This window comes from Rhea pennata, chromosome 3, assembly GCF_028389875.1.
Source record: "Rhea pennata isolate bPtePen1 chromosome 3, bPtePen1.pri, whole genome shotgun sequence".
In the NCBI taxonomy this organism is placed as follows: domain Eukaryota; kingdom Metazoa; phylum Chordata; class Aves; order Rheiformes; family Rheidae; genus Rhea; species Rhea pennata.
Window position 1 is genome coordinate 22499527 of NC_084665.1, and position 18315 is coordinate 22517841.

Here is an 18315-nt window from a genome sequence, read left to right on the forward strand (position 1 = left end):
GCTTGACAGAGGATTAGAGGAACCTGTGTAGATCCATTCATGCTTTTATTCTTCCATTTTTAATTTCAGACCCAAAAGTGAAGAAGTAGGCCAGCTTGTTGCAGCCGTATCCTCATCAAATCAGAGGCTGTGCAAATGTCTCACTCAGTCTCCTTCATGGCTCTTCATATCACCCTCCCATCAGCAAGGACTGTTAATGAAGGGCCTTCACTACTGTATCTGCAACTCAGACCTGAATCTTCTAGTGTTAAGGATGGTACTTTGATACTCCATACATTTGTAAAGATTTTAAAAATCATGCCTATAAACGAATGATACCCTGAGATAAGGGAAATAGGGCTCCCCATTGAGCAAAGGCACAGGTACCAATGGACTAAATGGTACTAAACAGACACTAGGTACTATCTTGAGTTAATTCTGCCATTGTTTATCTATGCAGTGTATGGTCAAGGTTATGAGTTCACAGAAGGAGTTCCACATGTGTATGAGTCATATAGAGCCTTTCTGTTTCTACAGAGAAAGAAGAGGACTTCTGTAATCAAAAAAAGTTAGGTGAGATTAGGGCAGAAACTGAGGTTTACCTGGCCTTTTTATGCCCTGCAACAGCTTTGTCATCTGCAAGAAAGAAATAGTTTGACTTGGAAGTGCCTGCTATTTTCTATTCACTATTGCTATGAGCATTATTATTTTCCATAGGAAGTGACCACTCATAGGAGTGATTGAATATAAAAATCCTCCCAAAAACATCTGAAGTCACAGCAATGTCCATTGGACCTGAGATGGAAAAGATGTAATTTCTAATAGTGCAAAGTTTTCCACTTCTTCATTGCAGGGAACACAGGATATTTGAAAGGAACCAAACAGGACAGACATGGAAGATGTGGGGAGGAAAAAAAACAGGCCTTTCAATTGATGGAATGGGAAAAGCTTTATTTTTCACATCTCCTTTTCCATTCTTGTCATTTTACTTTATTTTTTTTAATCTGACATGCAAGTACCCCTGAGTCAGCTTTCTGTAAAGCCACGTTTTAGTAAATTAAACAACTGTTAAATATAGCTCTAGAAATTAAAATAGCTATTGCATTTCTCCTTAAATCACAGTTCAGGAAAACATCATTCACCTTAATGGAGAACCACTGTAATGGAGCAAGAAGCAACTTGGAAGCAGGAGCAAGGGAAGATGGGAAGACTTGGTTCAAGTTCCCCTCGTATTTTCTTAGGAAGCAAAACTATCTTTACAGAAGTAAATCACAATTCTAGCCAGGTCTACATGATTTCAGACCAGACTTGTTTCAACCTTCCCTCTTTTTTCTTCTCTTCTTTTTATATTAAAAAAGACCTAGGAAATAGAGAGGTTGGCAAAGGTGCATACAATTATCTTAATATATTAATGACAGCAGCTAGATTCATATATTCTGGTATAGCCTCAGAAAGGTTCCCTATACTCAAATCTTTCCACTGGAGTCTACTCAAAACTGCAACTCTGATTGATCTCTAGGCTACTTCACAATATACCACAAAATTTTATGATATGTCTTACTGCCTAGGTACAGTAGTGGCCCTGTTCAATAGCTTGTCGTATGTTCAGTCTTTAAAAATTTGTGACCAGAGAAGAAAATGAGAAGTGTCCTCTTCATGTGTAAGCTGGGCTAACCATAGGAGGTGAAGTGCCCATTTCTCAGCATCATCTTGGGTTAATCTGCTCCCTTGGCTTTGATTTTCAGTCTGGTTTTATACCCAGCAGTGTTTAAAGTCAGTTAGATGTCCAAACGGATTACAAGAGTGGCTGGGTTTAAACAACAAATATGTGTCTGCAATATTTGTTTGCACTTCAGAAGCTTTCCCACATTAAAAAAAGTCCCAAAGACTGACTTTCCAAGTCTGGCCCTTGGTGGCTGATTTATTAGCTTTCCTGATTTCATTAATGTGTTCAAGTTGATAAAACTCATCCTGGTAAGCCTGATGTGTCTGGCATTCATCTTCACCTCTGTACCATCCAAAACAGGCAACAGACCCTGATCAATGGTTGAAGTGCCTCCCCAGGAGTAGCCTCCTGTTAAAACTTTAAAAAGAATAAGAAAAGGAGGAGTGGGAGGAGTCTGCTTCCAGCTTGAGGCAATCCCTCGGTCACATTTGCCTTGGCAAACTCATAAGTTGTTACATCATCTTCATTTTCTAATAGAAAGGGTGAAGGGTTTTTTTATCAGCTCACAGCACGGTATGTTGCAAAGACTTTTCCTGTTCCTGTGGGAAGTATCTCTGTTTTCTTTATTTCCGCAATAACAAAATTAAGCTACAAGCACTAGGTAAACACTCAGAAAAGCTTCTTGCAGATATTTGCCCCAGTTAAGTTCCGAGTCTTGTGTTCGTCAACATTTGCTTTCTACAGCTTCTTTGCCATTCACTTCTTCAGCACTCTTGATAGAAGTATCACTTTGCTGACAATAATATTAGTTGGAAGAGGTAATTTTTATGAGCATATCTGCAAATGGGCATCTGAAGTGACATTCACCCTGAAACATTTACCCCTGAAAATATTCTCAGAGCCTTCTTAAAAGCACCCATACACTGAACTGGAGCCTTGCCTTCCAGAAGCGCTGCTGGAGGGTGCTAGGGTGAGCAAAAAAATGAGTGCATTTAACACTCTCTCATACACTCCCGACCTCTAGTCATGTTGCTTCTGAGCCTTCCTGCGCCTGATGTTTTTGCAAACTTAGTAACCCTTCATGGATTTTGGACATGACTTAGTTGTTTTTCTTTGCATTTTAAACTTCTGGTTTCCACCACACCTTTGGAAAGGAGTTTTGCCGCTCAGCTTCCCTTTTTGTTTGCCTTGATCTTGGCTCCTGTTAGTTTCATTTGATGTCCCCTTGGCTGTTCATTGGAACATCTGTCTCTTTGAGTCCCTCCACATTTCTGCATCTAGGTGGGAGCATTAAAAGATAGTTTTAATCAGACTTCTTAGATGATCTTCAGGCTTTCTAAAAGGTTTTAACAAAGAAGGAATGACAGCTCTACAACGTGAGGCAAGTGAGCAACTGCACATATATGTCATAAACTACGTGTACACTCCATATAGAGCTGGGGTGATTAGCTTACAACCAATTATCTCAGCAGTTACCCAAAAAAAGTATTTTTAAATAAGAAGATCCCAGACATTCAACACTGTTCACAGATATCTGCTAACAAAAAGGGAACTCTAATCACTGAAAGCATTATGTTGTAAGTAGTTCTGTATGCAGGTCCATTAGTAACAAACATGTTGAAGGAAGTAATTATTGTGGTAAATTTATTGACAGAGCTGGAAAATCCCTTTGTACCACTTCTCTCATTCTCTTCAGTTTTTACTTTGTTCTGCCTACACACTGTATTATCTGTGTTAATGTGGGATCTCAACTCAGACAAGCTAGGTGAGAACTGCAACAAGGCATTCAAAATGAGGTAGAGGAGCTGGCACTTGAAAAGGCTCCAGAGCAGTTGCTTTAACACCTTTACATTTTTATTATTATTAAACAAGAGAGTTCCCAGAAGGAAAGGCATGAAAAATGTTTAATAGGTGTCTAGAAGGTTTCAGGCATGAGAGCTCATGAGTTTACCTCAGTGGAGCTCAACACTTGCTGAATTCTTAAAGGACATTATAGTATGGAGAAGAAAGAATGGAAATTCAGCTTAGCCAGATCTAAAAGGTAGAGTCTAAAAGCCAGTATTGCTTACACTATTTTCTGATTTCATCAGCATGAAAACTGTACCTGCTAAGGTGCAGTTAGATTCCCTTAGACTGATAAGCAGTAAATATAAGTCTAAGCAAACATAACTGATTCTAAGATTCTGTAACTTAAGGACTGTAGAATATAGCTAGGTGTGTGCATTGCAGCAGCTTCTTGGCCACACTTAAAAACTGTCAAAATGCAACACAGGGGAGTTATGACTGAAGCAGAGAGTCATAGAGCATTAAGAGTATAGGAGCAGACCAGAAGGTAGGAAGGTAGATAGATAGAAAACTACTTTACAAAGTGAAAAGAATTAATTTGGGACAGGAATATTTCAAGGGTCTCTGGTAAACAGTTTGAAATTGGATAGCCAAAAAATGACTACAGCACTTCTGGATAAAGTTAGTGACAAAGAGTTTTGTAACAAGGTTCAGAGCAATTTGAACTTTTGAGCACTTTGAGATCTGATGAAAAGCACGAGATGGGAGCTAAGTATATAATTATTATAAGCAATGTTACAACACTGATATTGTTATGAGTGAATCAGCAGATGGCAGATGCCTTTGAGTGAAGGCAAAGGCAAAATAATTTGTCTGGTAGCGAGGAATGAAGCTAATGATTATGTGCTAAATGAAACAGCCATTCAGCATGCTGATCAGGAAAAAACATTTGGGAGTCATTGTGGAAAAAAACATGGAAACCATTAGCCCAGTCCAAAATAGCAGTAAATGTAAAAGCAAAGGAGGTTATATTGTTCCTATGCAATGCTGGATCCCTTATTTCTGAGTTATTAGTGGTTTTGTTATTGTTGCTACCTTCAGGTTTACTGCAAGAACTGGGGGTCCTACTCAGCTAGGCAAAGTGGCCGTATATCCTAGAAGAGATTCCCTGTTCCAAAGACTTTAAAGTAGGAATCTGAAAAGGGTTAGACAAGTCCCTCACAGGAGGTGCCTGTTTATCCGCATTGAGGAGAGAAGGCGTCTAGACTTCCACTGCGCAGCTATCTCTGTGCAACTAAAGCTGAAGGAGGTGAACTCCTCTGAGACTACATACATAGAAAAGACTAGCAAATTCAGCAGATAGGCGGGACCTGGGGAAGGTCACAGCATGGCACCTCAGAGCCCCCTCTAGGCACAGTGTGACAGCACATCCGTTGGTCCAGCACCCAGCCTGCAAGGTGCTTCTTTGGCTCAGCCAAAACCCTTAAGTGAGCATTGGGTTGTTTGGCAGGATCCGAGCTTATGAGTGATGGGAGCTGGGTGGACCTTGCTTTGCTAAACTGGGACACTTCTTTTCTGAGCTAGACCTTTCAAAACTGGTCTATGAACTGGTCTATGGAAGCTTCATAGCAACATGATAAAGGGAAAACAGGGCTTGGGGCTGAGGCCTTCTGGAAAAGAGGTGACTGTGAGCTAGCCCAAAAGCTGATTTTAGCTGTGTAACAGGGATTAATTACACATCATTCAAAGGTTACAAACCAAGGCTTCATTTATTATGGTACAGCACGACTACTTCAGCCCTTGCTTGCCACAGTTTCCGTCTGCTCCAGCAGCATTGTGTGAGAGTGCTTCACTCCTTTCAAAGCAGAAAGGTCTGAGTATAGTCATCTTTTAGTGACTCCCTTACAGCCAGTTAGCTCACAAAAATAAGCAAACTGAAGAAAGGAGTCAGAGTCTAAGCCCCTTATGTGAGATTGATTGTAAAGTTGGTGGCAACATGACAAGCTGATTTGTGGTAACTCCTCATAGCTTGTTTGAACTGTAAACCTCAGTCACATTTATTTATTGTATCGATGTATATTTTTCAAAATCAGCTTGAACATAAAGGCTTGTATCTTGTGCCCTGACTCAGGAATGCTCAGCCTGGCGCAGGGTGAGTGGACAGGCACAGGTATGTGTTTGTATATAGATGTGTGCCTGTGAGATTATGCTCTCTCTGGCCCCAGGAAGCCTGCATTCCTGACGGGTCAATCTTCCAGCTTCAACAGTAGGACATGAGTATCCCTTGCCTGACATTGCCCATAACACAATTGCTTGTAAGGAGACTCAAGCACCACTGCAAGCTGAGAGGGTCCTAGCACCCAGGTCCCTGGCTGCTTGGGAAAACATGCTGTGTGCAGGATGCAGTACAGATACAGCTTGCCTGCTCCCTTTCAGGTACCTCAACCCTTGATGGTGTTTCAAGACAAGAATCCACGTGGGATTCACAAACCTGTGGGTTGAGCTCTAAGTCGGGGGCAAAGATGATGTTAAGGATATCTTCTCTCTCCATTGTTGATCCCAACTGTCCCAAGATGCTCCTCATTCAACAGGCTGGGTGCTTGAACTCTCTTCTGAACCATCCTGCTCTCTTTCAGCAGATAAAGAATTTGGGTTGCTGACACAGCATTGTGACCCCCACACACACACACCTGGAACCAAGCACCTTTTAGGAACAGGACTCTTGCTCCTTTTTTACTTTGAAAGGCAAGAGAGGATCCATGTTACCTAACATCAAGGGGAAATCACAGGTGAAAGCATTTCCTCTGAAAAAGCCCAAGGTCATTATATCTCTAATCCTTGGGCACTCTTGCTTCTCTACCATTTCACTTTTTCTGAACCTGAAGCTCTGCACTGGAATCAAATGAGCTGTATCTGGGGAGGCACCTCCTTTGTTTGGGAGACATCTCAAAGTGCAGTAGCACAGGAGAGACAGTAGAGCTGAACCTTTTCCTTCCTCTGAAATCACAAGGAGCTTCCAGCTTACAAAGACTGTAGTCTTTGCAGCAGGCTCTGCATCCACTGCTACCACACGAGAAAGTCAGTCACTCCAGTTCAGAAATCCCTCAGTAAAGTGTGGTGGCCTGTGCCATGCTCAAGACAGAGACAGGCCTGAAATACCGTGTATCCTTTCTTCTCTGAAGCCTCTGGCAAACCTCCCCTTTACTTCAGCACGTGCTGGACCAGGAGGTCGGCTATGTGCCATGTTTTGCGACGCCATGGCTTTCCATGACGTCACCGGCTCAACACTCTGCGGCTCCTTCACAGGGACTGGACCTCTTTGAAAGGCTTAATTTCCTTCACGGTCATCTTTTCCAGTGATAGCTGAAGCAGCTGTTTCTTCTTCCTCATTAGTGTGTGGGTTGCCAGAGAGCCTGAGGGGCCCACCGGCTAATTTCCATACTTGGATCTAAGTCTGTATCTGCATCATATTTTCTTGAAACAGTAGTCGTGTAGCAGGTCCCTCTACCTTCTACACAAATTTGATTTAATGTGTTCCTCAGAAACAGTGAGCTCATCTACTGTAACACGAAATTGTGAAAAGGGTTGATTCCTCAGTTATTAATGTAATCGCTCTCAGCTACTTGATACGTCCTATACACAGTTTATGAAGTAGCATTTTGTAGCATATTGCTGTACCTATATATAAGTCTAAATTGATCACAAAACATAGACATTTATTAAAAAAAATTGCACTACTAAAACTAGAACACAAAATGATTTTTCATGGCAACAGGTAGAGTAAGGCCTCAGCAGAGGGACTGGCTTTCTCATGTGGTAGCAGCAGATGCAGAGCCTGTTGCAAAGACTACAGTCTTTGTAAGTTGGAGGCTCTATTCCTTTGCACAGAAAAATGTAGAAAAGAAGGAAAGTGTTGTATGCTGCCTCCATCTTTTTGTTTTCTTTTAAACTGTATCTTTGCCTTCAAAGCCTCTGTTGGTCATGAGTAGAACCATGACATTAATAGTGCTAAAAGTATTGCAGACTTCCTACTCAGTCCAGCAACACTTGCTCTTGCTGGGGGCCCATGATACCATGGAAAAAATATCATGTGACTCCAATGTCAGTCTTGAAAATGTCTATGCCATTTGTCCTACAGACATCAGCCCACTGAATAAAAAGAGTAACACTGAGAAGCAAGATCATGCTGTACCTACCAACCCCATATTTTCTTCAAGTACCAGTAAACAACACTGAGGCAAACGCAGACTCTAAGTAAAGCTTGTCTAGACATAAAATTAGATTATGTTGAAGACTACTGTATTTCTGCTCTCTTCTGTTTATATGGCCCATATCAACACAGTATTTTAGTACCTGATGTCTATTTATGCATTTTGCAGTTGTTAAACAGCTGTGCAAAGCACTGTCTGGGTATTTTTATTTCAGTTTAAAAGTGAGTTAAAATACAGTTATATGTATAATATGATTTAAGAGCAACTTAAACAGCCCAGATTTAAACTGAAGTAAGTACATGTCCAAGCCTTTTGGTAAGGTTTAGTTTTATTAGTTTAAAATCACGCCTTAATTTAAACCATACCCGCATCCTTAGTCTAGTGTTCACAGGTATTTAAATGACCCTTTTTCCCACCACACCTAACAATCGGAAGCCGAGGTCCAGCGTTATGGGACAGGGTGCCTGTGGCAGAAGAAGGAATTAATACGGAGTCTCTCCCGAGTGCACTGCGAGTGCTCCAGCCACGGCACCCCGCCACCCGTGGAGGGGAGGCAGCATGGAAGGGGCCACTCGCCGACAGTGCTCAGCCCTGTGGGAAACACGTCTGGGAAGTGACCTGGCTGGAGAAAGGTGGTCTGGAGAGGGGAATGAGCAGCTCGGGGGGGGGGGGGGGGAGGGTGAGCCACTGCCTCCAAATTTGAGACTGTGCCCCCAGGTCTAAAGGCAGCCCCTCAATTTTCAAAGTAGCTTTCCAGCACCAAACAAAGAAATTAAAAATTATCTGTGTAATAACAGTGACTCCTCTGTCCTCCTTAAGCATTCATACATTAGCAGATATAATAAACAATAATATTTTATTTAGCAGTAGAAACAGTGTTCCTCTCCTCCTTGTTCTGTTGGTTTCCATGTCTGTTTTTGTTTGGGGTTTTAGTTGCTTATTTGGATTTTGGGGTTTATTAAACTGAGAGGGGCTAAGTAGAAAAGCTGCTGTTTTATTTTCAGTGTCAAATGTTAATAGATAACCAGAGAGCAGGAGCAGTAAGACAGCTCTGGGTGAGGGATATGGGGGGAAAAATTATCACCTGATATGCTATGGGTTACGCTGCAGTAAGCTGTGGCTTAATGTTTATTGCACCATGTTGCTCAAGGCTCTGGAAGGCATTCAGGAAGAGAGCACAACATCAGCAGTAGTGGGGTTTTGTGGCTGGTGAGTAGTGACAAGGATAGTTATTTCATACTTCAGTGAGTAACCAAATGTTGATCAGACCCAGCACTGGGAAAATTGTTTCCAATGAAGACCAGCACATCTTTGGGCCTCTAGCAGTTGGTTAACATAACAACAAACAAACATTCACTCCTAGCTAAAGAGACCAAAAGGGGTTTCAAATGCAGAAGCAGAAAGCCAGGACTTCTAATGTAAATTCTCATTGCGGGTAGTTGAGATGAGAGGTACCTTGCTGTCTGCACTCTGTTCTAAGGCCACCTTGAGCTCCTACAGAGCAGAGCAGAGTCTCCCCTCTGACATTTCTCTGGTCGGTATGAGACGCTTCACAGTGAGACACACTCTCCTCTTGTCCTTCATGCACCATCCCTCTTCTAGCTCTGAGTCTGTGTATCTATGCCCCTGGAAAACATTCACAGTTGATTTTTTTTTCTACATGATAGCCTATTCTTTAGGCCAGGAGTAACTACTGTTCATCATCACACCTTCTTGATCCATGGTGCATCATCGGTCCATAATGCAGGGCCATGCCTGCAAGCCTCTCTCCACCAGAGCCAGATAGCTAACCATCTTCCACAAGGCATGGTACACAAAGCATTTGCTGGACCATCCACCGCCATATCTGGCACAGTCAGTGAGCTGGTCTGTAAACCCATCAGGCTCTGTCAGGAGGAGAAAACAGGCCACTGGAGTAATGCTGAGCATGGGGTGAGCTGACCGAGTTGGAAGCAGAGGATAAAAGGGTACATCTGTTAACCTGCAGAAAACTCAGACTGCTGGAGTTGCCATGGCCTCTGTCCATTATGGCAACCCCTGATGCTCCTTGCTCAGCTCTTCTGCAGCACATCACGTCTTACATACTGATAGTGCATTGCTACAGCAGAAGGAGAAACAACTTCCAGAAAGGGACCCTGAGGTGCACAGTGCCCGAAGAGCCACTGAAGTAGGTCTGTTTTTCACATCTCACAAACCCTACCTACCTAATCTCACAAAGGCAGCGAGCAGAAGGGCTGCAACCACACATTGAACAGAAGGGCAAACAAAGACGTACTATGACTTACTACAGCCTTGACAAGCTAATGAAACAGCCAAGGCTATGACCTCCACCTCCCAACTTCCATACTATCACCTAACCTCAGACCTCTAATAGTTGATGGTTAGCATAAAATTAAATGATCCCTGGCTCTTAGCAAAACAGATCTGAAGGACTTTCATTTGCAAAATGCAAACCTCACAACTACTTATGTAGATCTACCTTATTGATAGCCATGAGGTCCTTCCTTCATCTGAGTAATGCTTTCTACATGGAGTCTTCACAATAGGACAGGTTTATAAACATTTAGGGGATAATTTTCAGCAGGATTACAGAAGAAACATATTTGCCAGATAAGTTGTAAAAATCAATCCTGTCATCACAAAATCCGTATTTGCAAGCAAAAGTGTTCAAGTATAGCTTATGACATTGCTTGCTTAGGCTTCAAGTCTATCACCTTTAAAAGATGTTTTGTATTTCAGAGTCATGAAAGTGAGGGAGTGTTTTCTTCCATCAAGATCTCAAAAAAAATGACTTCAGAAATATTTCAGATAGCCCATCTGCGCATTTTTTTTTACTTGCACATGTTAAAAAGTGGCATGATTTCTGCTGTTTCAACAGGTGGCTCTCATTGTAATTTCTTGTTTGCTGAGCTGAGATCTTGCAGCTAAGAACACAGTAAACTCAGTTTTCATACATTATCTTTAACAGTGCCACCTAGAAATCAAAATTTTGAAAAAGGGGGATAATACTAAGCAAATGAATCCACACTGGGAACAAAAAATAAATGTACAAATGAACACTGCCTTGTTCTGATAGAAGGATTCATTTCACATACCTAAGTGAAAACAAGCTGAATCTATCAGTCAGAAAAATGGAGCTGCAAGTAATTATCTCTCAAGAGTACTGTACTCTGCCATGGATGGGTATGTGTTTTATTTCAATAAAGCGTGGAGTAGCTTGCACTTTCAGGTTATGTTTCCAAGTAGTAAGAGTGAAGTAAATCAATCATAAGACTTAATAAAATGTAAGTATCTATAACGTCATTCTCATTACTTTTCTCAACAAGTGTTTTCTTACCTAGGAACAGAGGGATTAGGTTATTATCTCAGACAAACATTCTCCAAAATTCTCTCAAGTGGATCTATCTCACATTCCAAGGGACAAAATAAATATAAAAGAGAAAAAATAAAATGTTCTCAGAAATATTTTTGAAGGTGCCTTCTGCCTTTTAGAAAGTCCATGTCAAAGTAGAACAACTCAGCCTTTCATTAGATGTGTGTTCTAGTTCGTGTTTAGCAGCTTTTGGAACCAAATCACTATGAATCTGTTCTTGCATACAACTAGTTAGTTAGTGCCAAAGCAAAAATTTTCACTGTGCTAGAGGTAGATTTAAGAGAGTCAAAGCTGAAAATAATTCAACATTTCAGTGTAGTAGCAGATAATTGTTCAATAAAATGCACACAAGATTCACTATTGATATCACAGTGAATATTTAAGAAAGGCGCTTTAAAAAAAGAACTATGGATGAAAAATCCCCATTTAACATTTATTTCCTGCAAGGAGAAGTCTAGGATCTCATTTGGCTCATTTTTCTGATTGCTATTCCACACTTGTCTTTTCAAACAGTGTCATTTAAGGAATCTTACCCTCTGTGCTTTGTGTAAATTGCCTTCAAAGTAATTTATCGTTCCTGTACTAACTTTAAAAAAGTTAAAATTTGATTAATCTAATACAATCTGTTTTCTCCGAGTGGGCTCACTGCTATTGCTTTTCCTTTTTGTTCAGATTCTTCTTTTGCCACATTCATGATTATATAGTTAGTAGAACTGACAAATAATCTGGGACAAAGTTAAACCTAAGTAAGCTTTGCCCATGGCTCTTTAGTTTAGTAAAACTTAGGCCCAGCATTGAAACTGCCTGAGCACCAAACCCTGGTAACTTCAGTCACCAACAGCATCTTTACCAGGCAGGTAACAGGACTGAGGACATGAGTTTTCCTACTACAAATTAGTTGTGGGCTTCAGAGAATCTCATCACAAGGGCAAGTCACAAGAACACCGTAAGGTGAATTTTCCTCAGGTTTTACAGAAATCACATTTGGAAGGAAAGTATGCTTAGCCATTCTCAGGACTGATCCTTGATATGTCTAGTTTTAATAACAGGAACTGTGTGAGGTTGAACTGCTGCCCAGGTCAGTTCCCACTCCCAGCCACGTGTGTTGTAACTCATCACCAGTTCTAGACTAAAATGACAGGCTAGGATTTGGGGCTGTCATGGAGTTTGGCTTGAGACGGACAGTGGAGGTTGAGTTTGGAGCAGTCACGGGTGCACTGAAACACTCAGCACTGAATGCAAAACAGCCAGGGCTCAAGCAGCACACTCATCCCTGGCATGGAGACCACCCAGCTCATAGTCACCCCAATTTTGTGGGGATGCACAATCACCAAGCTGGGTACCCACCCAGGCACTGCCAGCTCCCATATATCTGTAGATCTCTGGCATGTGGGCATTAAAATTATGTGGAGGGAGCCCCAGAACACCAGCCTGCAAATTTGAGTAGTGGGGAAAGTCTGATTACATTCAAGGCAAATGGCCCTTTGATATCAAATTCCCAACCTTGCAGCAATAGCCCATTGGTCTCCAGGATTCAAAACGACATCAGATTTGGGGGGAGCAGGTCACTAATGAGTGCACAGAGCCCTTGCATTGCTGCCAGTGGGTGCACAAGCTGGAGACATTCTTCTTTTTAACGCCAAAGCTATGGGCTAGGTCTGGGCCACGTCCATGGAAACGTGTAGAGCTCCAGTGACACAGGCCAGCTGAGGAGCTCATGCATTTCAGAAACACACTAAATAAACAAGCGGATCAGGGATCAGTAACCACTGCTCCAGTAGGAAATCTATGCAATGAAAAAGTCATCAGCCCTGCTTTTTTTTATTCATTCCTCTCATTCCTCAGATTGAATTTCTTTCCATGCCATGCTTTCCCACCCCTCAATTCCTCCAAATGTCTGTTTACTTCAGAGCTGCAACACTGGCCACCAGCAGGGAAGAAAAAGCTGATAAAAGATGATACCCCACTCTCATTATTCTATAGTTTTCTCTTGATGGATTTAGAAAAGTCCCAAATGCAAAGAAAAATTAAATCAGCAGGTAGGGAGAAAGATGCAAAGTGAAATTCAAGATGCTGGAAAGCTGCATTTCTCCGGAGGTCCTACTCTTCTCTCCGTCCGGAAGACAGGAAAGAGCAGACTGTTCTTGACAGAGGAGAGAGAACTTCTGGGGGTCTTTAGGGGGAACTCAATCAAAGAAATTATTTTCCCACAGACTAGAGCTGAGCAAAGCTTAATGGCTTTTTCCTGATTGAAGAATAAATCAGCTATTAATTTATGACCTGAAGTGTATATAACAAGCCTGCAAATGTTTTCCAGTTCTGCAAGTAGAAGTGCTCGTGCCCTTTCTGTTTGGGTTTGTTTCTCGCCAGCTCACTTGGTTAATAGGATAAATATTCCTTGCAAAGCCTCACGGACTGCAGCTTAAAAAAATGCTTAATTAAAAAAAAAGGCCAGCCATGTGTTTCCAGCATAATATTATATATGTACTCATAGAGATCCATATGTATTAGAGATAAAGTTAAGTGTAAGCACATGGCGAGCTGGAGGGGAGGGCATGTGCGTGAGTAGCCAAGGGACCATGTGCAGGTTATTAACGGTGGGGGGAATACTGTGAAGTGCTAGCAGAAAGGCAGGCATCTCGAAGGACAAGCAGAGAAGCTGGTGTACGAGGTTTAACGCACACCATCGCTGCTGGGACATCCTGCTAACTGGACCTCTGCGGAATTGGTAACTAACTCTGGATCGCTTGGTTTGTTTAAATGGACGACAGCATTTTAACAGCAATAAAGGGCAGGCTAAATAATTCGCCAATCCAGCTATCGAGGCAAGTACAATCTCTGAAATATTTGGGCTGCATTTAAGAAACTGAACCCCACTGTGCCTTGATTTCTGTTTATACACTGTTTGGGCAGACGGTATAAATTGTAAAATAAGATGACAATATTAGCATCTTCCCTTGGCTTCCCCTTGCTGAAAGAAAACCGCAGAGGGAACACTATTCAAGCATTTCCTTTATGTTCGTAAGTTAATCAAGGAACATCAGGGGAAAAAAAGACAGCTTAATAGCTTTCCAGTAAAATGTGATACAACACCTTGCAGACACTGAGTGATTTTACAGTTAGCTCTGCGAAGTGTGGCAAAAAAAGAGCAACAAAACCAAACAAATAAATAAATTAAGTCTGTGCCTTGCTCTCGAAGGCAGACGGAGAAAATAATATGCTTATGCCTTCCGAGCTGACCGCTGACAGACAGAAGTAAGGATACTGATGAAGCCAGGGAGCATCCTGAGCAGTTTAGGAGATGATTGGCCTCAACACTTTCAGAACGGCCACGAAAATGTGATCTCTGTGGTTTCAAGGACAGGGCTGGCTCCTGCCGGGGCTGGGGGGTCGCGGTGCATTTGGCAGCCTGCGGCGGCTCCCCCCTCCCTCGCCCGCCGCCCTCGCCGGCGTTTCCCCCGTCGGACGCCGCTGCGCCCATGCGGAGCCTCTCCCCGCCCGCGGCCGCGTGTCACTGCCCGAACAAACCGCGTTGCCTCTGCGGCTCGCTCCCGTCCTTCGGCTTGGGGAAAGGGGGCGGGGGGGAGACGGGGACACACGTTTCGGTTGCAGCTCCCGGAGGAGCCGAAACCAGACCGCCGCCGCCGCGCACCCTCCGCAAGCCGAGACTCTGCAGGAGCGGGTCGGCAAGGCGGGGGGAATTGCCCCTGCTAAATCCTCCTCTCCCGTAACCCTTTCCTCATCGAGGCCTATCGAAACGGGCGTGGAGGGGAGCGCGTGAGAAAAAAACTTTCCAGATAGCTGCTTTAAAACGCGGGTGACCTTTCCCGCTTTCTCCCCTCCAAGAACTGTCCACTACGCATGGGCAGTAACTTTCCAAATGCTTGTATGAAATTACTTTCCGCCTTTACCCTATTAAATATCCCTTTTATGGTGCCCCAGTCTTCCCTATTTTTACCCTTTAAAATGAATCCCTAGCGTTGTGCCTGCATTGATGCGTTGGTCAAAGAATAAGGAATAGGGACTAAAGAAAAGCCCCAAAGGACGTTCGGCACCTTCCAGGCTTGCAGCCCGGCTGCTTCCCCAAGGCCAGCTCTCGCAGAGCGGCACTTTCCGCACTCTCCGCAAGCACTGCTATTGCATTTCGCTTTTAATCTGCCTTTCACCCACTCCAACATTTATAGCCAAACAAGTTCACAGTTTACGCACAGTAAAACGTCGATATTGCCCTAATGGCTGCGGAGAAAAGGCTCTTCGCAGGGATCCTCATAAAAGCCCTTTATTTAGTTTCAAACATTTTCTCGTAATCAATAAAAGTTGGCTGTTATCTCCTGGCGCATTTAGCGGGGAAGTTTATTGCCTGCCGGGCGGATTAGGGGAGAGACAGGAGTGCACCATACAAGGAAGGGACTCCCGGTTCCCTAGATCTGAGGCTCGGATTCATAAAATATAACCATCCATTACGCTGCCGATATCTGGAGCCAGCAAATATACACAGACTATAAATTGCCGCCGGCGGGGTGCGGGCCGGACGCGGGCGCGGGGGCTCCGCCCGCGCGCATTCCTCCGCGCGGCGGCGCGCCGGGGGGGCGGCCGGCGGGGCTCCCCGGCCCATCCATCACCGCCGTTATGACTCTGCGATGCAGCAAATGGGTTGTGTAAAGAGGCAGCGTTTGACAAGGTGGCATGGTTATCCTGTCCAAATGATGCATAATATTAGTATTAAGGCTTAGATCATCGCATGCTTTTAAAATCATCACCGCTAACTAGAGGGAGAGAGAGTCCTGGGGGCTGCAGGGGGCAAAAGTTTCCATGAAGATAATGATTATAGATGGCGGGATTTATGGGGCGGGGTGCGCGGACAAATAAACACATCTACTGCAGCCGGGGCGCGGGGCCCGATGCGGCGGCGGCTCGCAGGAGCGGGGGGCGGCAGGGCCGGGCCCGGACGGCCGGGGAGGGGCCGAGGGGCTCTACCCTCCCCATCCCGCCTCGGACACCTTTCTAGAGGCTTACCTGAGGAGAGAGCAGAGCCTTCCTCCCGCCAGGCGAGCGACCGCCCGCGGCCACAGACACCAGTGGGGGGAGCAAAAAGGGGGAAGGCTATATTGGGGGGAGGGCAGGGGAAAGGGGCTGAGGAAGGAGCGCCCCGGACCAAACCCTGCCTGTCGGGATCTGCCCTTGGAAAATAGGATCTTGGACACAATTGTAACCGGCTGCTTTCGGGTAGACGGGCCTGCTCCATCCCGCATCTCGTCCTGCCTCTTCCCGCTTTCCCCGGCGGTGCCAGGCGCAGGCTGGAGGCTCGGCGCTCAGGTGGAGCTGGTGGGGGTCAGTCCTGGTGCCGCACGGATCGACGCCCTGCGCAACGCTGGTTAAATGGGGCCGGGCCGCAAGCCGCGGGGCCGGGAGGGCTCTGCTGCCTGCCCGCGGCTCGCCCGCGGAAGGGTTAAGGCAGAAAGTGTCTGAGCCAAAAGAAAGAAAGAAAGAAAGAAATGGAGAACCCCAGCCCAGCGCTTCCCCTCCTGCCTTCCTGATAAACCCTGCGGCCACTTCCCTGCCTGAGGCACCCCGTCAAACAGCGAGTCCCTGCGGCTTGCTGACATTAATTATTTTTCCAGCGGAAACTGCTTTCTGCAAGCCGCTCTAGTCAGAAAACGCCAAGGTGGGGCGGGGATCCGGGGGGAGTAGGGGGGATCAAGTGCTTCTTAATTTGGCACGCCAGCGTAGCGTCTGGGCGGCTGCGTCCTACCAGCAAGGCGCGGGCCGGCGCTGCCCCCGCCGCCCCGGAGGGGCCGGTGCCCGGGCGGGGCATCGCCGGGGGCCGCGCTGCCCGCGAAGTGAGTGCCCAGGTCCAAACGACAACTGTACCATGAGGAGGATAAAATCCCTGCTCGGAGTGATTTATCCGCCGTCTCCGACCCCTGAATAGTTGACTTACACGACTGGTGACATATTACCCGGGAAATGGGATTGGTGTGATTTGTAGAGCCTCTCTGCCCCCCCCCCCCCCCCGCCGCCCCCTCTTTTCGGCTGTCCGGCGCTGCCCTCCATCACCTCCCCGCGCCCAGGCGGCGACAGCAGACTCGCCACTGCGCGCAGCCCCGCGCAGGCACGTCCCCGGGCTGCGCACAGTGGGCCGGGCAGGCGAGAAGGGAGGTTTTCGGGCTGGGCAGCCTCCTCTTTTGGCTGCAGCGTGTAGGGACGGGTGATCGGAGGAAGAGTAACTCATGGCAACGCAGCGCGGGAGAGATGGCCTGGGACCAGGCATAGCTAGAGGGGTGTGATGGCTGCAAACCTTTGATTTGGGGTTTGTCTGGAGAATGGGGGTGGAGGAGGGTGGCCTGCTTTTTTTAAGGCAAGCAGAAATTTGATTATAGCGTACGGCAGAGGTCTGTGATTTGCGGCGATCGGATTTCATTAACTATGGCCGTTTGAGTCCCGGAAAACCCGGCCGAGCCCGTGGGGCTGAGGAGAAAGTCGACCCCACGGGCGGGCGGCGAAGGGGACCGAGTGGCGGCGGCCGCCCGGCCGCGGGGCGCCGGTGCCCTGTCGGGAGCCGGCTCCACGGTGCTGCGGCCGCAGGGCCGGCACGGCCAAGGCACGGCCAAGGCACGGCCAAGGCACGGCCCTGCCAGCTCCTCGCCCCGGCCGGGCGGGCCGCGGCGCACACAGCACAGAGCTTCTCGCCCGCAGGCCCGAGGCTTCAGCCCGACAGGAGACGGGGCAGGCGGTGACGGCCGTTTCCCCGCTGCCCCCTACTTCTGGGGATCGGAGTAAGCCACCAGCGAGCAGGGGCAGCCCCAGGCCGACTGCAGCCAGGGCTCGGCCTCGGCCCCGGCCCGGAACTGGTTTCCGCGGGGGAGGCGGCCCGCGCCGAGCACACGCACCTCCACCCGTGCCACCTGCTGCAGCCGGATTTGGGCGAGCAGAGGGTGGCCGGCTCGCCTCCCCCCTGCCCCCCGGCAGAAAGTTTCCAAACGGACAGCGTTTCACATTTTGGTGGCGATGATGCTGAGTATGAAGGCAGGCGGCGGCTCCGCCCGCCGGGCGCGGTGCGGAGACGAAACGGGCCCCGGGACCGCGGTGCGGGGTGGGGGCGCTGGTGGCGCCCCGTCCCCCCCCCGCGGGGCGCTTGGTCTCCCTCACTGCCCTCCGGCACATGAGTGGTATCGAGTCTAATTGCCGTCAACGAGTGTCACCGGCAGAAGGAAAAACAAAAAGCTGCCTCCAAAGATCCCAGAGCAGAATTTGGCAAGGCTCCTAAAGACACCAATTAGCAAAGGCTAAACCCATTAATG